Raw genomic sequence first — 23,027 nt, forward strand, 5'->3', positions numbered from 1 at the left:
GGCACCTGCGGCGAGCAGGATGAGGCTGTAACAGGCAGGTATGTAAAATGGCTTATGTGCAGTCATTCATCCATTCACTGAGAAAACAGCCAAGCGCTCAGAAGAGGTCAGAGCAGCGTGCTGCCAGGCATTATGGAAGGTGCCTTTCAGCTATTTCTAGAAACAATAGCGAGCGTAGCATGGCATAATATTGTCTTCCCCTCTGTTCTCCTCTAAAGTATTTTGCACTAGCCGACTTGAATTTTGCATTCACTTAACGTAAAAATAATGTTGGAAAAAAACTCAACGTGATAGCTTCAGCATGCATTCAGGCAACTTCAAATGAAGGAGATCTGTGATTTTAAATTAGTAAAGGTTCACAATATTCTCTGAATCTCAGAAGCTATTATCTCCTATGGATTTCTGAAGCAGTGCTAGAAACTTGCTTTCTCAAAAAATAAATTTAAAAAAGGCACATAAAAGGATATAAAACCTCCACCCTTTTTTCCCTTTTTTTTTCAACAGAACACTTTTAAAGTACTATTAATGCATAGTTTATGGGGTAAAAAAAACCACAGTCCTGGGTGAGAAAGCCTGCTAACAACAAAAAAATATGCTTATTCAAGATAGTCTACAATTGTTCTTAGTTTTCATATCTCCTCTGTTAAAAGCCTAACACTTAGTGCTTTCTGAGCTCAGAATAATCCCACAAATGCTTTTAATAACTTCTGAAATAATTAATACAAAAGTTCTGGGAATTTCTTTCAGAAACTGAAGGCTGGCAAGTGATTTGCATGTTTCAGTAAACTTAAAATGCTGCCTCGCTCTTTTATTGTTACAAACAGGTGCTATGTCTGCTATTCCAGGCATTTTCCTGAGCAGACAGTGGTGTTAACTTCGGATCACGGGGCTGCAGAACATGCCACAGGACAGCTCACCACTTTGCGCTGCATGCACCCAAAAAGAAAGACAAATTTGGCCCTTTGAAAGCAAGAAGGATGCAGCTCCATCACCCGTAGCACCTGTGCCACCACCCGGCAGACGACGGGATGAGATAGGTGTGATTTACTACCTAATTAGAAGGCATAAGTGTTGCTCAGGCTCATCAGGGAGAAATGTTTGGTTCCATTTCTAAAGATGCAAGCACCCAGTCTGCTTTTCAGACCTTTGCTGGTGTTAGCTGGGTTCTCAAACTAAAAGGACTTCCAGCTTTGAGTGTGCACAGAGGAAGCTCACAAAGCTGCTCAGTACAGGCCTGGCCTGTCGAGCAGAAACACACTCTAACAGAACACAAACTCCCATTAGCAGTAAATGGTTTTGCATGAATAAAATGAGGGATCCTAATTTCAAAGGATTGGTGGCAGTACAGCTGAGCTTAAACTCTTCAAAAGAACCTCTACATGGGAGTGCATGACTTCAGGTTGAGTTGCCTCAGCAATGCTTCCTTCCCTGATCTCAGCAGATCCCTTCTGCCCTGTGCCTACCCAGGCAGCCACAGCCCATGCAGCTCCTGTTTCTCATGAGAGATGCTAATTCTTTCTTTAACCACCTCAGCCCAAGCTCTTGGTCACTAGTAACAAGTACTTCTGCCTACTGAAGGCAACACTTGGATTGTTCTATGCCTCAGCAACTGGAGGAGAGGGAAGTTCACAATGTATCAAAGTATCAGACTGCCAACAACCAGGCAGAATTAGCATTGCATTCCTAATTTAAATCAAAGAAACTGAAATTAACAGCCTGTGTTATGATCATCCATCAAAATCAACATCAGAGCAGTTTGATCAAGAGTACAATAAAACACTATCTCATAGTAACATATTTTTTCTGTGTGACAAGTTCAACATGAAGTGATAAGTGAAAAAGAATTTGGTTGTGCCCACAAGCTATCCACTGTCAAGCTGACAATTATATTACTGAAGCAAATGCAGAAGGCAGAGGAAAAAAAATAGATAAAAAAGCAGAAAAACATCTGCACTGCATTATCTATATGCCCCCTTCAGCTGCCTCCAGCCAGGATCAGTGGTACAGCACCCTGAAAGTGGCACACGTGTTGGGATGCCTTTGCAGAGCTATAGAAAAACAAGCATTGTTCTGAGTCACAAGCAGGAAAGGAAAAAAAAAAAAAAGGCACATCAGGGTTGTTGCTCAAATGGATCTAATCCTTTTGCATATTTTTAATAGGATCAATCCAACACTCTTTATTCCAAACTTCACAGCTGAAGAATAGGCGTGCTTTAAAAGTGGTGGTTGGAATTCTAAATATCTGAAAACTCCACATGGCATTTTTAAATTGTCAGTCACAGACCGTCATACTGCAATATAAACTAAACTGAATGTCATTCAAAATACAGGGGTTTGGTCCTCTGATGTACCCCATGTAACCATGTGAGTGACATTCCTCCAAAAGGAGAAGAATCCATATACCCACATAAATTCCAGAAGATTAACTACAAAGAGTTAAGGGGCTGAGAGGAGGGAAGAAGTAAATGGACTCATGTGCCAAATTCATGGTCAGCACAGCCTTGCTAGAGCAGAAGGCTCACTGCTACTAAGGTTCAGGAATACCCGTATGTGCACACCCCCTCTCTTGCAGTACTTTTCATAGCTTTCTCCAGGTTCCTACACTACACACAGTCACCTATTGCAAGGGCCTCAGTTTTTCCCTTATTCCTAAATCTGTTTGTGTTCAAGAGCTATTCTTCTCTTAATAGCTACAAACCCCAGAAAACCCTATAGCTCCAATCACAGAATGTTAGGGGTTGGAAGGGACCTTGAAAAAATCTAGTCTAACCCCCCTGCCAGAGCAGGACCACCTAGGGCAGGTCACACAGAAACACATCCAGGAGGATTTTGAAGTCTTCAGTGAAGGAGACCCCACAACCTCTCTGGGCAGCCTGTTCTAGTGTTCTGTCCCCCTCACAGTGGAAAAGTTTTTCCTTATGTTTACACGGAACCTCCCATGCTCCAGCTTGCACCCATTGCCCCTTGTCTTGTCACTGGACATCACTGACTGCTGAAGACATACTGGAAGTTAGAGCTTCCCATTCTTCTCATACCCTAAAAATTGCTTATAGATCTGTGTGGATGGAGTTAAAGAGAGGCCTGTTTAAAAGTCACCTCAGTCTGTCTCCTCCAGTTTCACTAGCACACACTGGCATTTTATTAACCTGGCATCTAGATCTCAGTTTAGATTGCTCAGAACATTCAATGTGTCACATACTTTTTTTTTCCTCAGTGAAGCATTTCTTTCTTCACATTTTTATAAAGAAACTGTAAAATTTCAGACATACATTCCCACTTTCAAAATACAAATTCTGTTGCAAAGCAGCAACAGAAATACACACACACACACAAAAAATACATCTCTATCAAAAGAGCAGCAAGTCTGAAGGACAATTGTTCACCAAATGGCACCCAAAAATAGCTTTTGCTTGTTTTTTCTCTCCTTCCAGGAGACAACTGTCTCCTTACGAGAGACATCATCATAAATTTGTTTTCTTTACTCTTACTCTCTGCTGCATCCTGTGAAGGTGGCAACTTTCCAGCTCTTTTCTTGTTGCTTTATTTCAAAAAAAGAAACTCATTTTGGTTCATAAGCTTTTGCAAGCTTTCAAAAATAACTGTTTCCCACTGTCACCATGTTTGCTGTGTTTAAATTACTTACACTGCTCGGGCTGAGGAAAACAACATTTAAAAAATAAACCCACGAATGTACAGGTTCCCTTTTTTCCAATTACTCTTGCAGTATGAGCCCCAGGCACAAACACCTTTTCGTGCAAGGTACCAAACAAGAATAACAAAATTGTAGCTCTCTTCCCAAAGAGCATCACTCCTCTCTATCCTTTCCTTCTTCTTCCTTTATTCACCAATGAGTTCATCAGCTCTGGCACTTGAAGCTTTCCTGCCTTCTGATGACTGCACTTGAATGCATTTCTGAATGCTACAGGGAGAAGGCAGTGCAAGGCCAAGTGATGAACTACCCTCCTTCCTAGGTGCTAAAGGCCCACATCTTGTCTGAGCCAGCCCTGAGCTTATACTCAACATTAGACCCACTTAATTATACTAGTAAGAGAATTCATTTACATGTGGTCTGCAAACAAGCAGGAACACGCAGTCCTGTGTTTCAGCCATTTGTATCTTCCCCAGATTGGAAATACAGTGGGATCCTGACCAAAAGCCTCCTTCAAACTCCCTCTTTTTGGCTGGGTGGGAATAAAAAGGAGGTGGCTCAAATCCAGCATTTCTTAAGTGGCCTGCTTATCTCACAGCAGAAGTGACATATTTCTGACTAGAAATCTTCCATAATTTCTGTCTGCCACTTTGTGGATCAAGATCTCCCAGATGCATCTGTGTCCTACAGCTATAGGGTCCAGTTTCAGAACTACTTTGGGAAGTAATAGCAGAAAATAGCTCTGCCCTAGTGAGACCACACTTGGAATACTGTATCCAGTTTGGGGTTCTCCAGTTCAAAAGAGACAAGGATCTGCTGGAGAGAATCCAATGGAGAGTCACGAAGGACCTAGGGGACTTGAGCATCTCCTCTATGAAGAGAGACCTGGGGACTGAGAGGGGATCTGATCAATGTCTATAAATATCTGATGGGTGGGTGTCAAGTGGAGGGGGACAAGCTCTTCTCAGTGGTGCACAATAATAAGATAAGGAACAACAGTTACAAACTTGAACATAGAAGATTTCACCTCAACATGAGGAAAAACTTCTTTACAGTGAGGGTGACAGCACTGGAGCAGGCTGCCCAGGGAGGTAGTAGAGTCTCCTTCTCTGGAGACTTTCCAAACCTGCCTGGATGCATTCCTGTGTGGACTACCCTAGGTGATCCTGCTTTGGCAGGAGGGTTGGACTTGTTGATCCCTGGAGGTCCCTTCCAACCTCTAATATTCTATGATTCTGTGACAGTGAATAGAGCAGTGCTATTTTTTAATCAATTGCTTATTAATTATTTGATAGTGTTATTGTGAAAACTCTTATAGTACAAATCAGATATTTTAATGAAAGAAACATTCTAAACTAATAATTCTCCCTCCATTTCAGCAAAGCATCATATTTTACTTTAAAACACTATTTAAAGTTTGCTCAGAAAAGGTCATAGAGAAGTGACCTGAAATGTAAATGAAACACTGAAAACAAAATTAAAAGTAAAATAATGAGCTGGGAAGATGTATGGAACTGAGTGGAACAAGACTTCATATTGAATTTACTTTTCAGTAGAGACCTGCAAGATGCAGACAGACAGTATGATATGTAAATTTATAGATAATTATAAACCAAGATGAATTTTAAATAATAACTCACCAAAAGAACACCAAGATACTTGTTTCAGTATAAAATTGCCTGAATATATAATGCATTTGAATGTTTGAGAAGCCTGTTCAGTGGTGCTGCAAGGGCAGATCCATCTAGACCAGTCAATGTCAAGATAAGACATTAAAACTGTCAAATGGACTACCTAGCTCTAAGCTCTAACAACCACCTACCAAATAATCATCTTAAGAGTGAAGGCTTTGGCTTGCCTCCCCTGCCAGAAATCTCCTTTTCATTGAAGTCAACAGAATCATGTCACATTTTACTGGGCCCAGAATCACATGGTGAATTCCTCAAATGGGATATTTCCTTTATTTCAGCTTTCTAAAAATCGTTCCTCTGAAAGGAGTATGCACCTGTATGTGCTGAACAAAAGCAGAAGCAAGACTCAACCAGCCTCATGACAGTGGGCAGCCATGCCATTTATAAAGAGGAAAACATTTAAATTTAAAAAAAAAAAAAAAAAAAAAAAAAAAAAAACCAGAAAGAAAATTGTCATGTACTACTTTATATCCAGGAAAAGAGATTCACACTAAAATAGAAAATCTCCACTCTACCTAAAATTTGGGGAAACTGAAAAATGCCATGCACGAAATAGCTGTCCAGACAGTGAAATGATATCTGAATAAATGTTCATAACTCTATTACTAACAGCATATTTATTTCAAAATTAATAGTATTAGGCAATTGAATTTCTGATATCCTAAAGGTAAAATTTACTGTCAGTCTCTAGTCTCATGCTGTGTTAACTGTTACAAGAAATAGGGTAGTAACATACAACCTTTGAGACACTGTTGCAGTTTTCCACTGACAGTGTTAGATCTGTATTTACATACTAATCTAAGTTTGGTAAATAACACTTTCCTTTTACCCTTACAAGTCAAAAATATTAAATGGGTTTTAACAACAAAACATTCAAACTTATTTTTAGAGAACTCAGCAGGCAAAATACTTCTGAACTCTTCATCAGGCAGTGCAGCTTCATCTCAAATGTTATCCATACTTTTTTCTCCTCAAGAACAAAGAGTATAAATATTTCAGAACATTCTGCTACCTACTTTTTTTAACCTTCTGTAACTGAGTGGACTTGGGCATTGCTTGTCTAATGTGGCTGGGCCCATGCTAGGCTGCAGATCATCAGAGGCTGAAGAAGTAGGGTGCTCTTCCTGAGTCCCTTGGATTGCATTTGAAGTGCCAGGTACAGCAACATGAACCCTTCTCTTCGGTTCAAAAAAACCCATAAGCCACCACAAGTACAGAACACAACATTTTGGAACTGTCCTCTGAAAGTGGTACACTTTCATTTCTGCAGGTTCAGTTTTTGACTTAGAGCGAGATCACATACCCCTGGCTGCCAAGAGCATTCATTTCATTCCAAAAGAAACCAGATCGCATCCCAAACTTTTTATTTGAAAGCCCAGGATCCTCATTTCAGTTGAAGTCAATGATGTGGATGAAAGTTGTGTATCCAAATTATATGCCCCATTAAAATAATTATTAGTAGTGTCTTAAGTCATATCACAGATCATTGACAGGCAAGGCAATGACGGAAATTTGCTTCTGTCTTAAGATACTCACTATGTTGATATCAAAAACTTCTCAGACTCCACTGAAAAATACTACTCATGAGAGAAAAGTAGCCAAGTGAAATGATGATTCAAAAACTAAGATAATTAGATTCAGATATCCCATATAGATTAATTTCAGAAATTAAATACACTGTTCTCACTGTACAGTTGAGAGTGTAGTGCTAGGCATCTGCCACCTTAATGCATTTCAGATTTACCTGTCCCATTAAGTAGGAAATGCCATGCATGACCTTCATTAGCTGCTTTCTGCTTGCAGCAACATAAAGCTGACTTTGCAATATCTGGATAAAGACAAAGAGCCACACAAAGAACTTGCTCAATGGTTCTTTTAAAGGTATGTTATACCCTAAAAGACAATAAAACTGCTAAGATAACATTTATGGAGAAAACAGGAGTTGCTTTAGTAGCAAGGTGCATTTACAGTTTGGGTTTATGTTCAGCTAATGTCAGAGTGGTTGTAAGACTATTTCTTCCTCACATCATTTTTTCCTACAACACTATGCTAGGACTGAAATAAAAGTGGAAGTCCATTACCAGTTGCATAAAGACCAACTGCTACCTCTGGCTTATGTATAAACTTGTATTGTGCTCTATGACCCATCATCTCAACTACAGGAGAGAGAGAGTTTGCCAGAAAACAGCCCACTAAAGAAAGCAGAATCAGCCTCTGGCACACACCAGTAAATAAGCAATAATCTCTGATAGGATGCAGGTTATGTTGAAGGCAGGGAGTTAACATAAACACAACCTGCCTTAAAGAGCTTGCCATGATGATATGAACTTCAGCCTAGTAAGATTACTTTAAGCCAAATATATGACCACCCAAAGACAAAAGCATAGCTGCTCTGTCTACTAACGAGCTGATTTCATACACAAAGCTGACAAAAAATGGACAGTCCAAGTACTGCTTAGCTCTCCTCCTATTTTTGTTCTTCCATGTTGCCTGCAATCCAATTTTCTTACATCACTTCAGCTTGTACACGAAGTTCAACCAAGAAAACGAAGCTGAACTTAAAACACCTGCTGCAGTACAGCACTTCACAGATCCTGGGAAGGAGACTTTACAAAACAGCCTCAAAATTCAAATTCCCCAGGCACAACTGTAATGGCAGTAAGTGCTTATATGATAGCAAAAGATTTTTTATCCAAATTAGATAAACTGATGCAAGTTGTCCAAGCAGCCAGGATCAGGCTAGGAAAGCAAAAGCTCAGCTAGACTTAAACTTGCCTAGGAACAAAAAGGGGAATAAGAAGAATTTCTTCAAGTACATGAAGGACAAAAAGGCAGCTAGGGAAGGTGGGGTCCCTCTCTAAAAGGAGAATGAAGACCTGGTCATGACAGATACAGAGAAGGCTGACGTGCTCAATGACAACTTTGCCTCAGTGTTCACTGGCAAGAGCTCTAGCTATACTGCCCAAGCTCCAGAAAACACAGGTGGGGAGTGGGAAAAGGAAGATCTGCCCACCGTAAGCAAAGAGCAGGGTCGAGACCATCTAAAGAACATGAAGGTGCACAAGTTCATGGGGCCCAATGAGATCCACCCACAGGTCCTGAGGGAACTGGCAGATGAAGTCACCGAACCACTGTCCATCATATTCAAAAAGTCATGGCAATCTGGTGATGCCCCTGCTGTCCAGAAAAGGGGAAACATAACCACCATCTTCAAAAAGGGGAAAAAACAAGACCATATAAACCATAGGTCAGTCAGTCTCACCTCTGTGCCAGGCGAGATCATGGAGCAGATCCTCCTGAAGGCCTTGCTGAGGCATATTGAAAATGGAGAAGTGATTGGTGGGAGAGCAGTCTTCCAGTACCTGAAGGGCACCTACAAGAAAGCCAGGAAGGGACTTTTTACAAGGGCTTGTAGTGATAGGATGAAAGGGTATAGCTTTAAGCTATGGCAGATTTAGACTAGATATTAGGAAGAAAGTCTTTACACTGTGAGTGGTGAGACACTGGAACAGGTTGCCCAGGGAGGTCATGAATGCCTCCTTCCTGGAGGTGTGCAAGGCCAGGCTGAATGAGGCCTTGAGTGACCTGGTCTAGTGCAAGGTGTCCCTGCCCATGGCAGCAGGGTTGGAACAGGATGATCTGTAAGGTCCCTTCCAACCCAAACCATTCTATGCATTATTTTTTTTAGGATTGAAAGCATACCAGTAGGTAACAGAAAGACACAAGTATAATGAGCACAAATTGGTCCCAAACAAAGCCAATCCCTCAGCATGAACTGCAGCAAAATCTGACAGCAATCACAAATGAGATCTTTTCCCTTGCTCCAAGGGAGAGCTGTTCCTGCTGTTTCCTTTCTCAAATAGCTTTGGTTGTATTGCCTCCTTCATTGGATTTACAAGTAGGGTGTATGAATGAACACAGGCTGAATTATAGGGTTTGATGTGTTGGCTTTTACATCCCTTTTTCCCAGAAATGTACCAAAGAGCAGACAAAGCATAGGCAGATGCCAGGCAGAGGTCTGTCAGCAAAGAAGCTGTGCTGGGATCCAGAGCCTGGAGCAGGAACCAAGCCTGAACAGGCAGGACAAACATCGGGCTGACCACCAAGAAACCCCCTCAGGGCATGCAGCACACATCCCAAGATGTGTGCAAAGCCAGCGGCCAGCTCCAAAAGACAGTCTTCAGTCTACTGGGAGACTAACAAAGGCCAGGTGGCCCTGACACATCTTAACTGCTTAGGAATCTTAACTGGCAGTTAAGATTCACACATCTTAACTGGCAGTTAGGAAACCCGAACTGCCAGTTATGCTAAAGAAAACCTCCTCAAACAGGACTCTTGTGGGCTTACAGAGGTCCCCATTGGGAGTCTGAGTGAATACAAGATAGGTTAACCTTGTGTGAAGGCTGTTCTTGGAATGTTTTGGGCTGCATAAAACATTAAAATACTGTAAACAAAAGCAAAACGTCTATATACAGAGGCAGACCTCACTGGTATCTCACAAAATGATTAGCTGTATTAAACAAGGTGATTGGCAAGCCTACAAATTCATCTGTCCTGCTAGATTGTCAGTATCATCTTCATATGGAAATAAAGGGGGGATTGAATTTTTTTCTTCAAATACAACTCTACAAGGACTCGTACTCATCCAGAATTATTGAGAACTATGAGTACTACACTGATAATCGATGCCTTTGACTTCACCATCTGTGACATTCCCTGTAGTAGGAGACAGCAGGAATAAGAACAGCAATCACTCAGGAGCTGTGGTTTGCAGGTGGTGCATAGGCAAAGAGTCTGCCATGAATCTGAAAAGACAGAAGCATGTTTCAGCCCCCCGAGGGGTGAAATGTGCAGTGCTTTGGCACAGCTGATAAGGTGCAATTCAGGTGCTGTTATACTGGCTGAACACTGCCTTGCCATGTCAATTCCTGATTGTGGGATCCAAACCTGTAATTCAGAAACCCGGCTAGCTGTGGAAGTGTGAGAGAGAGAACTTACAAATTCACTAACCCGAGAGGGAAGGATACAAAATAAATGGACATGCCCAGTGTCACATTCCTTTGCATTTCAAATGTAAATAAATATTTTTCAATAATATGACCAATCTACCTTCATTTTCTCCATAATCAGAGTGTGGAAAATGTTGAATTGTGCAGATGCAAGTGAACCATCTCCTTTTCTGTATAGGGGAACAATCCTGGGAATGTTCAGCATGGCCTTTCTCCCCTTCTTCAAAAATCTCCTTTGTCACTTCCGAGTCAAAGGTCTGTGGCACAGCCCACAGCCACCTGCTCCTGGGTCCACAGCTGGCTGAAGTGACAGCCACACCAAGGCAAGGCTCCTTACTGCCCACACTCTGCCAGCTCCAGGCCACCAGTCAGCCAGCACAAGCCTTTAGGGAGACATTTTAACCGACATCAGCCCCCAGCTGTGCAGGATTACATTCTGGAGACAGTCTCATGCAGGTTGCAGGCTGGTATGCAGAGTGAGGAAGGGTTAGCCGACTGTGGAGCCATATCTGCCTTTTGGATGTCACATTTCTCAACAGCAAACACTCAAAAAATGCAGGACTGGAGAGGCTGGTAGTCCTCTGCTGCAACAGTCACCACAAATTTGTTTAATTTACAATTTACTAGACTTTCAAAGTATTTCTTTGCCTATAAGAGGTATCTGTTTACATTTATGTTGGAATTTCAGAGTCCATAAAAGCAAGAGTCAGATTTTTCCTCCCATTTTCAGAATGGCATGCTCAATCCATTCACCCTCAGCAACCTGACCCATTATGTGTACTTTTTTGGGGTGGTTGCATTGCGGTTTTTTTTTACCTGGCAGGGGGACAGGAAGCCTGGAGGGAACACTCAGAAAAATAATTTAAGTGACACCTTCAAAACCAGGCAGTGAGGTGACTGTCTGCTCAGCCATGTAATTGCATTATGTTCAGTGGCCACTAACAGTCCCTCTCCTCTCTATGTGTTAAAGGCACTTCCAGGTACTGAGATAAATCCATCCCTAGTGAAAAGTGCTCATTTCAATGGAGTTATACTAGGCATGAATTTGAACCACTGTGTTCTTTCAAAATGAGCCTATTTGGATTAGTTACAGGAATGCAGTTGAGCTCAGATATAACAGTTAGCAAGATCAAGTACACTGCTGGCCTACAACTACAACTGAGAAAAATAAATGTACTGACCAGCTGCCAATCAAACATATGAAAATCAATAGCAAACAGCAGCATTAGCTATTTGTAACAGCTTGCTCATATTTGGACCTCAGATACCTTAAACAATCTGGAACCTCAGCATAATGACTGCTCTAAAAGGTGGAAACAAAAACATTGATAATAGTTATTATGAGACAGTAAGGTTTTAAACAGATGGCAAAAAGTGTTAGTCTGAGCCAAAATATAGATCTCTCTGCTGCTGAATAATTAATGGAAAACTCCTTCCCTGTTACAGTTATTGCAACTGTGTGACAGTTTGAATAGTCTCATTTAATAAGACCTTGTGTATATGAGCTCAACTCATCTCTTACAATCTTTTTTTTCCCCCCCCCAGGGCTGATTTCTGTTGTGCTCTCTCCCTCTCCTGATCCTTTTCCACAGAATAAATTCTGTTGTGCCTAATCAAGCAGACCTTCCAGTGAAAGCAATCAAGGCAGCTTGATTTAGCAGTGCAACCTTTATTACAGAAATCCTGACCCCACTGAAGTTGGTTGGAGCCCTGACAATTACTTCAGCCACGCAGACTTGACACGTCCTGATTTCTCCTTTAAACTGGATCATATCCTTCTGCTGTCTTACATCAGGACAAATGGAAGTTTTCTGACAAATAATTTTATTTATAGGTATTGGGTTACATGAATTAGAAATTCTCAAATACAGCTGAACTAAAAAAGTAAATCGTGCAACCAGCTGTAACTTCAGGGGCATTAATCTAACATTTAAATGTTCTTATCACACCAACTGCCATGAACTATTGCTGTTATGCTCTTGCATGTGTTTCATAACAGAAGGAGGATCTGGGAGCCTAAGATCACTGGTTTATGGCAATAAACACCAGTGGGTGAGTTGAAGCTTCCATCTTCCATGTTACCTCCATCTTAGCTTCTGCAAATCATGCCCAAAAAATATTATTTCACATCAGCAGGCATTTCATTCAGTCCATGCATACAAATGCTTTTCACCATGTCAGAAATACAACATGGAAATAAAAGCATTAAAAGCACTACATGTTTAGTATGGCTGTCACAGTAGTGTACCAGATACTCCTAATAGCTGCTGCAAGCCAAGTCCTGCCTGCAATTAATTCTTAAATCTTCTCCTGGAGAGTGCACGCTAGCAGATTTCTTTGCACAATGCTCACAGCTCGCCTTCAAATGTGTGCTCGGGGAAAAGAAACAAACTCAAAGTTATACTTGTAAGTGATTTGATCATGCCACTCAGTGTTTGCCAAATTCCTTCATCTTGCTACAGGGGGAAAGAAAAAAAAAAAAAAAAAAAAAAAAGAGGCTTCTTAATGCCCTACTATCACAGCAAATTCTTTCCAGAGAAATCCCAAAGCTGACTATCCACATTCCCTTGCAAGGCACAGCCAGGGGAAAAAAAACAAACAAAAAGGATATCTGATACAGGTGACTCTTGAACAGTGCTGGCACAAAGCACACAGCTGTATCAGTCTCAGAGAAACACCAGGGTATTGCTTCTGGGTTGAGCACCTTCAATTTCCTAAGAAGTAAAAGCACTGGATGTAATGGTGCCACAAATTTACAGAACTAAGATACATTATTTGAAGACAATCTGAGATTTTTCCATGGCAGGATGTATGCTGCATCTCACCTGGAGGCTCCTGCACCATTCCTGGGATGGGCATGGCCAGCCAGGCCCTACATCCCAAGAATAAACACACTTGCTGGATATGAGATGAAGACCAGTGTCACTCAGGACCAAGCTGCAGAGGCAGAAACTATACGAGGAACTAAAGCAGTCCTCCCTATGGACTGCAACTTGGGAATCAGTCTGCAAGAATCCTGGTTTTCATCACATGAGCTCACAGCAAGGCTTCTACAGCTTAATGGGATTGTCACAGGAAAGAGCTTCACTTACAAAACAAAGTTCATGTTGAAAAGAAATAAAAAATTATTTGAATCCTTGCAGTGAACACCTTTTATGTCAAGAGCTACCTAACTCACTTCAGTGAAGTGTGCAGTGTCTTGAAGTCAATTGGAGTTCAACCATCAGTGATCTCACTTTGGCAATATGGATCTTGAGTGCTAAATGCAATGGACGACATGGACCAGGTACTTATTCATAAATAAAAGAGCAAAGAGCTGCCCAGCACAGAAACCTTTGGAAATGGCTGTGGAGGGGAAAGCCTTTAAAGTGCCATGCAAGTGTACTCCATTCAAGCAAAATGCCGCTAGGATAGTAAAAAACCAAAATAATCATAATAAACAGTAAATAAATGAAAACTGAAGACATGTAAATGCAAGGCTGGTCAATGAGCTCAGAGATAAAGGTTTATCCATTATCTGTTGGGACACAGGCAGTTTTTACCAGTCCGTGACAGCATCCCACCCCAGCTGAATTTGCAAGGGAGATAGGGATGCTTTTGTCTTTTTGCAGCTGGGCCGACTGCATCTTTGACACCTGATCTGCTCAAAGCATGAGTGACAACCTATTCCTGGCTGTTGCCCATTGTCTGTATGTTCCTAGCATTGTTCAGCCCTGCCACATATAGCGCTGGGTATGAAATAGGGATCACTTTGCCTTTCCTTTTTGCTATCTTCAGTTCTAAAAGCCCATTGATTCAGTAAGAAAACAACAACTAACTCAGGTAATATCCCACCACCAAGTGTCACAGACAACAAACGTCATGTGAAATTTCCAGCTGCACTGTTAGAGATTGCTCAAAGAGGCTACAGCTAAAAGCTGCCCTTTCTCCATGCTGACCACTCATAGTTTTAAAGTGCTGTTCAAAAAGACAAGGTTTTTTCCTTTTGTCCACTCTTATTTGCCAGAGTTACTTAATGTTCCAAAGCAAGAGCTACAAATTCTCAAGGTAATGTAATTCCTGTCCCTTCTGATGCTAAAAGCTCATCCCTCTGGATGCCACTGGACATCTCCTAGGCTGCTAGAGCAGAACAGATGTATGCATCCTTCTGCATGAGCACAGGCAGCTACATATAACTCACATCAGCAGAGAATCAGCTTCTTTGATAAACCAGTGTTTGAAACATTAGGAATAAAAGGTTCTTGTCTAGAATTAGGGAGACCATTATTTTTACTGTCATCGTGAGTATTTTTTAACTATTTAAATTCATCTCTTGATGAAGATAAATAAGTTGCCTCTTGGGAGATACCAGCTCTTCCTTTATGCTGGGTGGTGCCGACAACTGTAAGAATAAGGGGTGACAGGTACAACTACAAAGGAAATGAGTGTAACATTTATATATTCCCCACAGAGAAATAACCTAGGAGCCTGCAGTGAAGAGAGGAGAGTGAGTCAATGTGTCTTTGTAAGACACTGAGATGTTTTTTCTAGCTAAAATGCTTCCCAGCCCCAGTATAGTATGGCAGATGAGCATATCAATGTGCAATTTACCACTTCATATGTCACTGTTTTCCTTTTACTGAGTCACACCTGATCATGTTTACAAACAGACGTTGTACTTTGAATCTCTTGGGGTGGATGCAGAAGCGACAACTTGGGAAAGTGTTTCTTAAGCAATGTGAAATATCTGCTTGTGTCTTTCAACACATACATTACTTATTCACAGGAGACACAAATTTATGTTTACTTCACAGTTCCACCTACCAAACTATTACAATACTACTGCAATGATGATACAAACTGTAGTGCTGGAATGGAGCTGTTTTCTTCACCACAAAGGTATTTGGTGCCTGTAAAGCCTCCTATGTTTGATATCTCCAGAGTGTGTTTGTGTGCCTTCCTGTCTCAGCCAGCAGATCCCTGGGTAGCAATTTTCTTTCTACCTCAAAGAAATTATACCGTTATTAAAAATCATTAGCTCTTCTATGTCTGGAAATTCTGATTATATAGAAGATACTCAAAAAGACGAGGTGCTTTTTACAAGTTGGTATTGTCCCTGTACAAATGTGGTGGCAAACACAAAGAGAATATGTGAGCGCTTAACTTCAAGGGCAGCAGCAATCCTGCTCTGGCAAAATTCCCTTAAATATTATTATTATTCTTTGTGCTCTGAGTGCTCCTTTTGCTCATCTGCTCAGTTCCTGAACATAGATGTTTACCCTTTTTATGGCTAAAACTGCTTTACAGAGATCTGCTTTCTTTTACCACTGACAAGATGGAAGCTTAATATCATTAACATCAGTTCAATACAATACAGTGCATGGAAGGAAGAATTAGCTACCTCAATTATTTTCACTGATCATCACATTACCTTCCACAGCAATGATATAAAGTCATGGTGTTATAGGATAGCAACAATTCTCCTTTCAGTGCCTTCTTTGATTCCCAGTCTTCAGTTCCACTATGCATGCCAGCACAGAAAGTCCTTCAGTCCTAGTATCATATGTAATAGACACATCCACCGTAGAAATGCCACTCACACATCTTTCATACCCAGGGAAAAAGCCACTGTTTGAACTCTTGCTCATGCCCAAGGCACGAGGCTGGCACACAGCCATCAGTGCACTGTAGGACAAGGTGACAACACATCTCTGCTGTAGAAGGGTTTTGCATGGGTACGCTGTTTCACACACACAGGACAGACCTGTCAGCAGGGTTAATAGCAAACAAAGGCAGAACTGCTCCTCTGCATAAGCTCCTGTTGGAACTGCTGTCCTGCTCCTGGTGCAATTTTAACAAGTGGTTACACAGAGATACCTGCCTGTGGTCCAGCTGCACTCCTCACTTTGGAAAAGAAAAACACAAAACTCTGACTCAGACAAGTAGAGAGCTAGGGTTAAAGGGTCTCCAGAGTTTACAGCAGGTAAACAAAAGCAACCAAGCAAAAGGAAGCATATGTAAAAACTAATAAAAAAGACAAGCTAAAAGAATATATCTAATGGTTTCTTATAACAAAGACATTCTTTTAGTTCATGAAATTACATAAATTTTAATTATTTGGAGAAGTGACCATCTTCCAAGTGACAGGTTGCATATTTAGGCCTTAAAAGAGATTGGAAGTTAAAATTATGTTAAAATCATTGGCATATGTAAATCCTTCTTTAATTGACACTGTGTGAGCTGCCAGGCATAATTAATAAGGCTAAATTCAACTGCTGTGGTAGTATTTCCCTTTCAGATGCAGATCCTTTTGGACAAAGCTCAGGCAATCCAAGGCAGGTTCATCTTGCTGGTGCTGCCAGGGAGGACTAGAGCTGGGGAAGAGGTGATCTGGGTTTTTTTCTCTGGAGAGCTGCAACCATTTTGTGTACAACTGTGCTGAAATGCTGCTCCTCTCCTATAAGGTGCAGTTTCAGGCTGTGAACTCTTTTCAACCTGGCTGTAAACCAGTGAAACCAGATGAAACCAAATAGGCAGGTTTACCATTCTCTGTTTTGCTTTGGTGTGTGGACTCTCACTGAATTCACATCATTCTCAGGAAGGAAAGCAAACCCAAACACCTTGCAGACAAGCACTGGAAGGTTAAGCGGTGCTACCCTGCTTTGGGTGCAAGGGAACTTGGTTTAGCACCATGCAAAGAGGCAAGTGACCTTTTCAGCCCGGTCCAAAGTTCTGTCTTGCTCAGTTTCCTGCCTCTTACAGCCACAAGAGAAAAACAGCGGAAGAAACAAGTATAAACTTGTTATCCCCTAATTTCATTTTAACACCCTCCTTCCACTGCTTTCTCTGTGAGAAATTCAGGGATCCAGAAGAACACTGTTGTATTAGGTGAGAAAACAGTCACTGAGAAGGCTCTGGCATCCAGGCAAGCTAACCCAATGCCTTCTGCTGGTGTAAACACCTGCCTCTACCAAAATCTGCCTGGAATCACAGTATCACAGTATAACTAAGGTTGGAAGAGACCTCGAGGATCATCGAGTCCAACCTGTCTCCACAGACCTCATGACTAGACCATGGCACCAAGTGCCACATCCAATCTCCTCTTGAACACCTCCAGGGATGGTGACTCCACCACCTCCCTGGGCAGCCCATTCCAATGATGAACGACTCGCTCGGTGAAGAACTTTCTCCTCACCTCGAGTCTAAACCTCCCCTGGCACAGCTTGAGACTGTGTCCCCTTGTTCTGGTGCTGGTTGCCTGGGAGAAGAGACCAACCCCTTCCTGGCCACAACCACCTTTCAGGTAGTTGTAGAGGGCAATGAGGTCACCCCTGAGCCTCCTCTTTTCCAGGCTAAACAAGCCCAGCTCCCTCAGCCTCTCCTCATAGGGCTTGTGCTCAAGGCCTCTCACCAGCCTTGTTGCCCTTCTCTGGACACGTTCAAGTGTCTCGATGTCCTTCTTAAACTGAGGGGCCCAAAACTGGACACAGTACTCAAGGTGCGGCCTAACCAATGCAGAGTACAGGGACACAATAACTTCCCTGCTCCTACAGCTCTCAAAGTACAACTAGTGTATTCCTAAATTCGAAGGCATGAGCAGGGCAATCTGGGTGGCTCAGCAGCAGCTTCAGCACAACAGAATCTCTGAAAAATCTTTAGCAGCAACTCAGAGGAGAAAACCAAACTGCCAGTTATGGCAGCAGGATCTAACCTGGGTTTTATCTCATCAACATGTTTTGTGTTCTACAACAGGAAAAGATGATTCCAAAGCTCATCCCTGTTAGCAAACACCAGTCCTGTACCATGTATAACCTCATCTTCTTTCCCTACTATGTAATTAAAGAGAAATACAAAAAAAGGTAAGAGAATAACCCATAAACATCAGTGGAGTGGCAGCTGACAAATAATTGCATTCACATCAATTACCACAGTGTTTGCCTGCAGAAGAGCGAGCCAGAAGGTTTTATTATTGTGGTTTTACCACCAGAAATAGTGCACAGCTCATATTTGGATGATGAATGCAAATATTATTCAAGGTACAATGAAGAAATACTCCTAGCAAAGACTGTCTTGCATGACACAAGAAAATTTATACTTTGATCCACAGCATGAGAAGAAAAGGCTGCAGCCATAAAGCAAGTTGTTCAAGCACCTAGAGAGCAACCATAACATAGCAAGAGTTTAAAATTATTTTAGCACTCCATTTAAGAAATGTTTTAACACCCAGAACAAACCATCCCCACTCAGAAAGAAAATTTGGGTTCGTGGTTAAGACAAAACTGGAAATTCAAGGCACATGTTAATTCCTATTCTTCATGACATGGGAGTAATTTGATTCTGTGTGTCTCAGTGTGTCCCAGTTCCTCACCTACCAATTAAAGCTGAAAATAATAACTTTTTTTTTTTTCCTAAGGCACTGCCTTTTATGTTATCAGCTCACAGAGCAGGTATTACACCTTACCGTGTACTAAATACAGCATTCAGATAAAAGATGCTATAATCTCAGCTGGGCAAGCCTAAACTCAAAACGTAAATTTATATGGTAAGATTTTAATTTTAACATAATTCCATGTTTTGTCATGTCTTTCTTGGGATGTACTGACTTCACAGAAAGGGAACAATAGCATTGTACTTATGCACTTGGAAGAAAAATTAGTGAGTGTCACTGCCATTTTATGTCCTCACTCAGTATTCAGCTGTCATGTCCTCATGTACTTCTCACCCTTCTCATCTCTACCACCCTTCATACTCAACATGTTCTAACACCACTCACAGAGCCAAAAGCCATAGAGTTATTTGTGGAGAAGGAAGCAGAGGTCTGGGGCAGAAGGGAAGCAGCCTGGCACATCCCTCAGCAGAAGCACTGCTTTGCTGCCTGCCTCCCCTCAGGAACATGAGCTCTCATGCGGGCTTACTCTGCATTGCTCCACACTGTCCTTCCAGTGTGTACATACCTCCCAAGAGGAGGATGCCTGGCCTTTGAACTGGTGCTCTAAACCACATAGCCTACAGAACCACAGTCCTTCATGCATGCCTGAGAACTAGGCTGTCAGCCTGAAAATCTGGGGTTTCCACACTCTCGCATGTTGCTTTGCATGTTTCAAGCCAAGACCCTGCCAAATCAATGTAGTATCTGCAGGCCCTGCTGCTGGGCTCACTGCAGCCACACTCAGCCCCTCAGGTAGCTCTGTCCTGAGTGCTGAGCATCCCCATGGTTCCCTTCCCAGACCCAGTTCCCTCCCGGGGCACACTGCCACACCCCGTGCTCTCTTCAGGCACACTTTTATTCCTCACATAAGTACAGACAAAACTTCTACCTGCCACAGCCCCATTGCCTGTCCCCATCACTCCAGGCTGACTTTTGTTCACTCTCCTTGGAGGGAACACCTGGCCTGTCTCCAGCAGGTCTTGCTGGCTAACCTTGGTTTTAATGGAGTTGCCTATGGCATCTCACACCATTTACTGGTCAGGTCTTTGCTTCCATCCAAAACAGTCACTCCTTATGGGCTAAATTTGAATGGGCTGCTTGAAGCACATGCACTGGTTCCTGTTCCCACACACGTTAATAGAAAGACTGCATTTCCACACTGGTTGCAATAGCTGACTACTGAACTAGCCTGGCACCTCCAGCTGTTAATCCCCATCAGGGGGGATTAACACATTAATTTGTCCATTCAGAGCCCCATACTGGATCTCAAACCCAGGTTTCATATGTATGCAAAACAGGCTAACTAGCTGGTTTATAAAAGGAACCATGGAGTCCCGGATGGCTGGCAGTCCATGCTACACAGTAATTCAAACACTGCCTGCCTGTGATGATAAAGGGCAATTGTACAGCACAGGCAAACACATCCCAAATAGACTGCAGTGCAGCCTGTCTCCACACAGCCCCATGAGTCATGCCCAGTTGGAAAACATTTTATAAATGCTAGTAATGGTTGGCAATCATTTTAATTAGATATGGCCTAATTAAAAAAGAATAGAGGCTTTTATGGTTCATACCTCCTCAGTGTGCACTAGGGATCCCCACTGTTTGGCAAACAGAAAAAAAATGTTTGTATTATTTAATAAGCATTGTGCTATCAGCAGAGCTTTAATGCACAATTTAATGCATAAGCTCTAGCTCACCAGGCAAGATTGTGACTGTTCAGTGTGCAGCCTAGATAGAAGAAGGTTGCAGGCATCTCTCACATCTCTAAATGAGTTGGGGGGGGGAGAAATTTCAACCCACCACAGTCTCAAAATGATTAAGTACAAACAAGGACTTGGCCAAGCCTCCTGGGTGTTTAGTAAGCTGTGTGTGGGTGTTTGGCAGATTCATTCAGACACAGTAAAAATTGTCCTAAAGCTGCAAAGCGACATCTGAGGTTGATCCAGTGTCTCTGTTGACATCAAGTAATGAGGGAAGAGAAGCAGTGAGGCCAGTGCCCTCCTGCCAGCCCCATGCCTGCCCACAGCTCACCCTCCTGCTCCCCTGCCACTCTCCCCAAAGGGTTCCAGATATTCCCAGCTGCTGAGAGCACTGACATACCAGCCCTCATTCCTCTACTGCAGAGCCAGGAATGGCCATGGAAAGCAGAAATTCAGTGCTTCCATGACCTGGCCCACTTCCAGTGCAGGTCCCTCTCTCATTTTCACATGCTGTTGTGTAATGCTTCCACTCTGCTGGGGGAGGAAGCAAAGATACCACACCAAAAATCACTTCCTGAAGTATTTCTGAGCTAGTCAAGCACAGGAAATAATGGAAATGACAGCGACGCACAGGCTACTGAGTTTCTTGAGTCTATTTTGCATTTCTGTTATTTCCTGTGTTTTTCACAGGAATACTTGAAATCATAGAGAAGCTAAGCTTGCATATACAGCCATGATAGCATTAAAGTAGTTAAAGCTTCTCTTCTCCTTGAACATATTTAAAATAACAGAGGCCAATAGCCTTAAGTGAGTGACAGCCATGCCTTGTGCTCAATGTACCACCCAAGCCAGATTGCTCAGCCTGCAGTCCCCTGGATGCCGGTGATGCTACAGACTAATCAACGACCATTATTTCTGCCCAGGGGGTCCCAGTGAGCCCACGTCACAAAACAGCCCCAGCGAGCTGAAAATCTGCAGCATCTCACTGAGAGGCTGTGGCTTTGGTACAACCAAAGGACCTCTCCGTGTTCAAACCACCCTCTGCATTATGTACCTGTATATGAAAGGGCTGGGGTACGGCAGCTCCCCTGGGCCATGATGAGCAGCCAGGGTCAGATGTGGGCAGGGCTGCCACAGGGCTGGGGCTGCCTGACTCGGGTGTCAGTATTTCTGCTGAAAGGCAGTGCTGCTTTCAGCAGCAATGTATCGATTGGCCTCACCCGAGGTCACCTTAGAAGATGATTTACATTAAGAAAATCAATGTTTTTAAAAGTCATCGCTGGGAGCAATGCTTGATTTCTAAATTCAGAGCACAGCCAGGCATGCATCCGAGACCAAAGAGTACACAATTCCTATTAAAGGCAGCAGGAAATCTTCTGTCCACTCCATAGCTGTACAGACCAAATAAAAGTTCTCACTACCTAGCTAGCATAACTCCAAAAGACTTAAAAGCAAAAGACTTCCTTCTAATCATTTTGGCTTTTGCCAACCCCACTTGAAGTTTGGAGCAGCGGCTCCATTGCCTTGAAAAGGAAAAGGGGTTTTGAAATGGAGTTCTTTCCAAGTACATCACCCCCCATTTCATCATTTCCTTCCTCACTGAAACACACACATTCAACTACTTTTTAATAAAAGAGAATCAGATGATACTTAGTCACCCATTGCTCAAGACTCTGCAGGGATGTCATGCCATGCGCTCGGTAACTCATCGCTGCTGTGTCGGCAGTGTTGCCCTGCCAGCCAAGCTCATTCATGGCTTTTTTTCCTGACAGCTAGTTAGATGCTGTACATATAAAAGTTCCACATCACTGCCTACAGAGGTCCCAAATACTTTTTACCGTGCTCTTTTTGCAACCTCAGTGAGGACCCCCTCAGAGTCCTGGAGGTGAACTCTTGTGCCATCCACGGCAGTGAGCGGACTGCTGCCCTGCCTCACTCCTTCCTGCAGGCAGAGTATAAACCCCAGCCAAAACACAGATGTCACAGGAAGAGGTAAAACCAGAGAAGAGCCCTGCAGGGCAGAAGTCCCAGCTTGCTCCAACCTGCCTGCAACTGCATTAGACAACCAGAGCAAGTTTCCAAAGAGGGTGTAGATGGCAGGTTGATGGCTAAGGCATCTTGATATTGGACCTTCTCTTTGTATAGTGGGACCAAAGTAGAGAAGAACATGGGGAAAAAGAGTGAGAGTTGAGCCATGAGCAGAAAAGCAGAGGCAGCAGCTGATGTCCCTGTAAAAGTGTTCTCCTAAAGCTCCTGAAGGAACTTATTTATAAACAGAGATTCTTCTCAGACTCTGTTTTGGAAATGTGTCCTTTCAGCCAGAGCCATATTTATGCCAGTTTATTGTGTGCTTACCTCCTCTCAAAACCAGACCAGGTGCTTTGCCATTGCTCAAGTCACAGACCTGTCAAGGCTACTCTGCCTCCCAGGTGGCTTGCAGGACTTGCTGTGCTGGCAACCTACAGCCTTCACTTGTATTTTCCCTACAGGAGTGCCCAAGCAGCATGGCATTTGTGCAAGTGTAGCCTTGCTCCGATGGCAAAGGGTCTGCTCATACTATACATCCAT

General features: G+C 42.6%; 1 protein-coding gene across 1 annotated transcript in view; it reads right to left on the bottom strand.

Moving 5' to 3' along the window:
* VAV3 (vav guanine nucleotide exchange factor 3) overlaps nucleotides 1-23,027 on the bottom strand; it is a 187,540-nt gene that overhangs the window by 147,031 nt on the left and 17,482 nt on the right. The gene's annotated exons all lie outside the window — the stretch shown is intronic.

This window comes from Dryobates pubescens, chromosome 11 (assembly GCF_014839835.1).
Source record: "Dryobates pubescens isolate bDryPub1 chromosome 11, bDryPub1.pri, whole genome shotgun sequence".
Lineage (NCBI taxonomy): Eukaryota > Metazoa > Chordata > Aves > Piciformes > Picidae > Dryobates > Dryobates pubescens.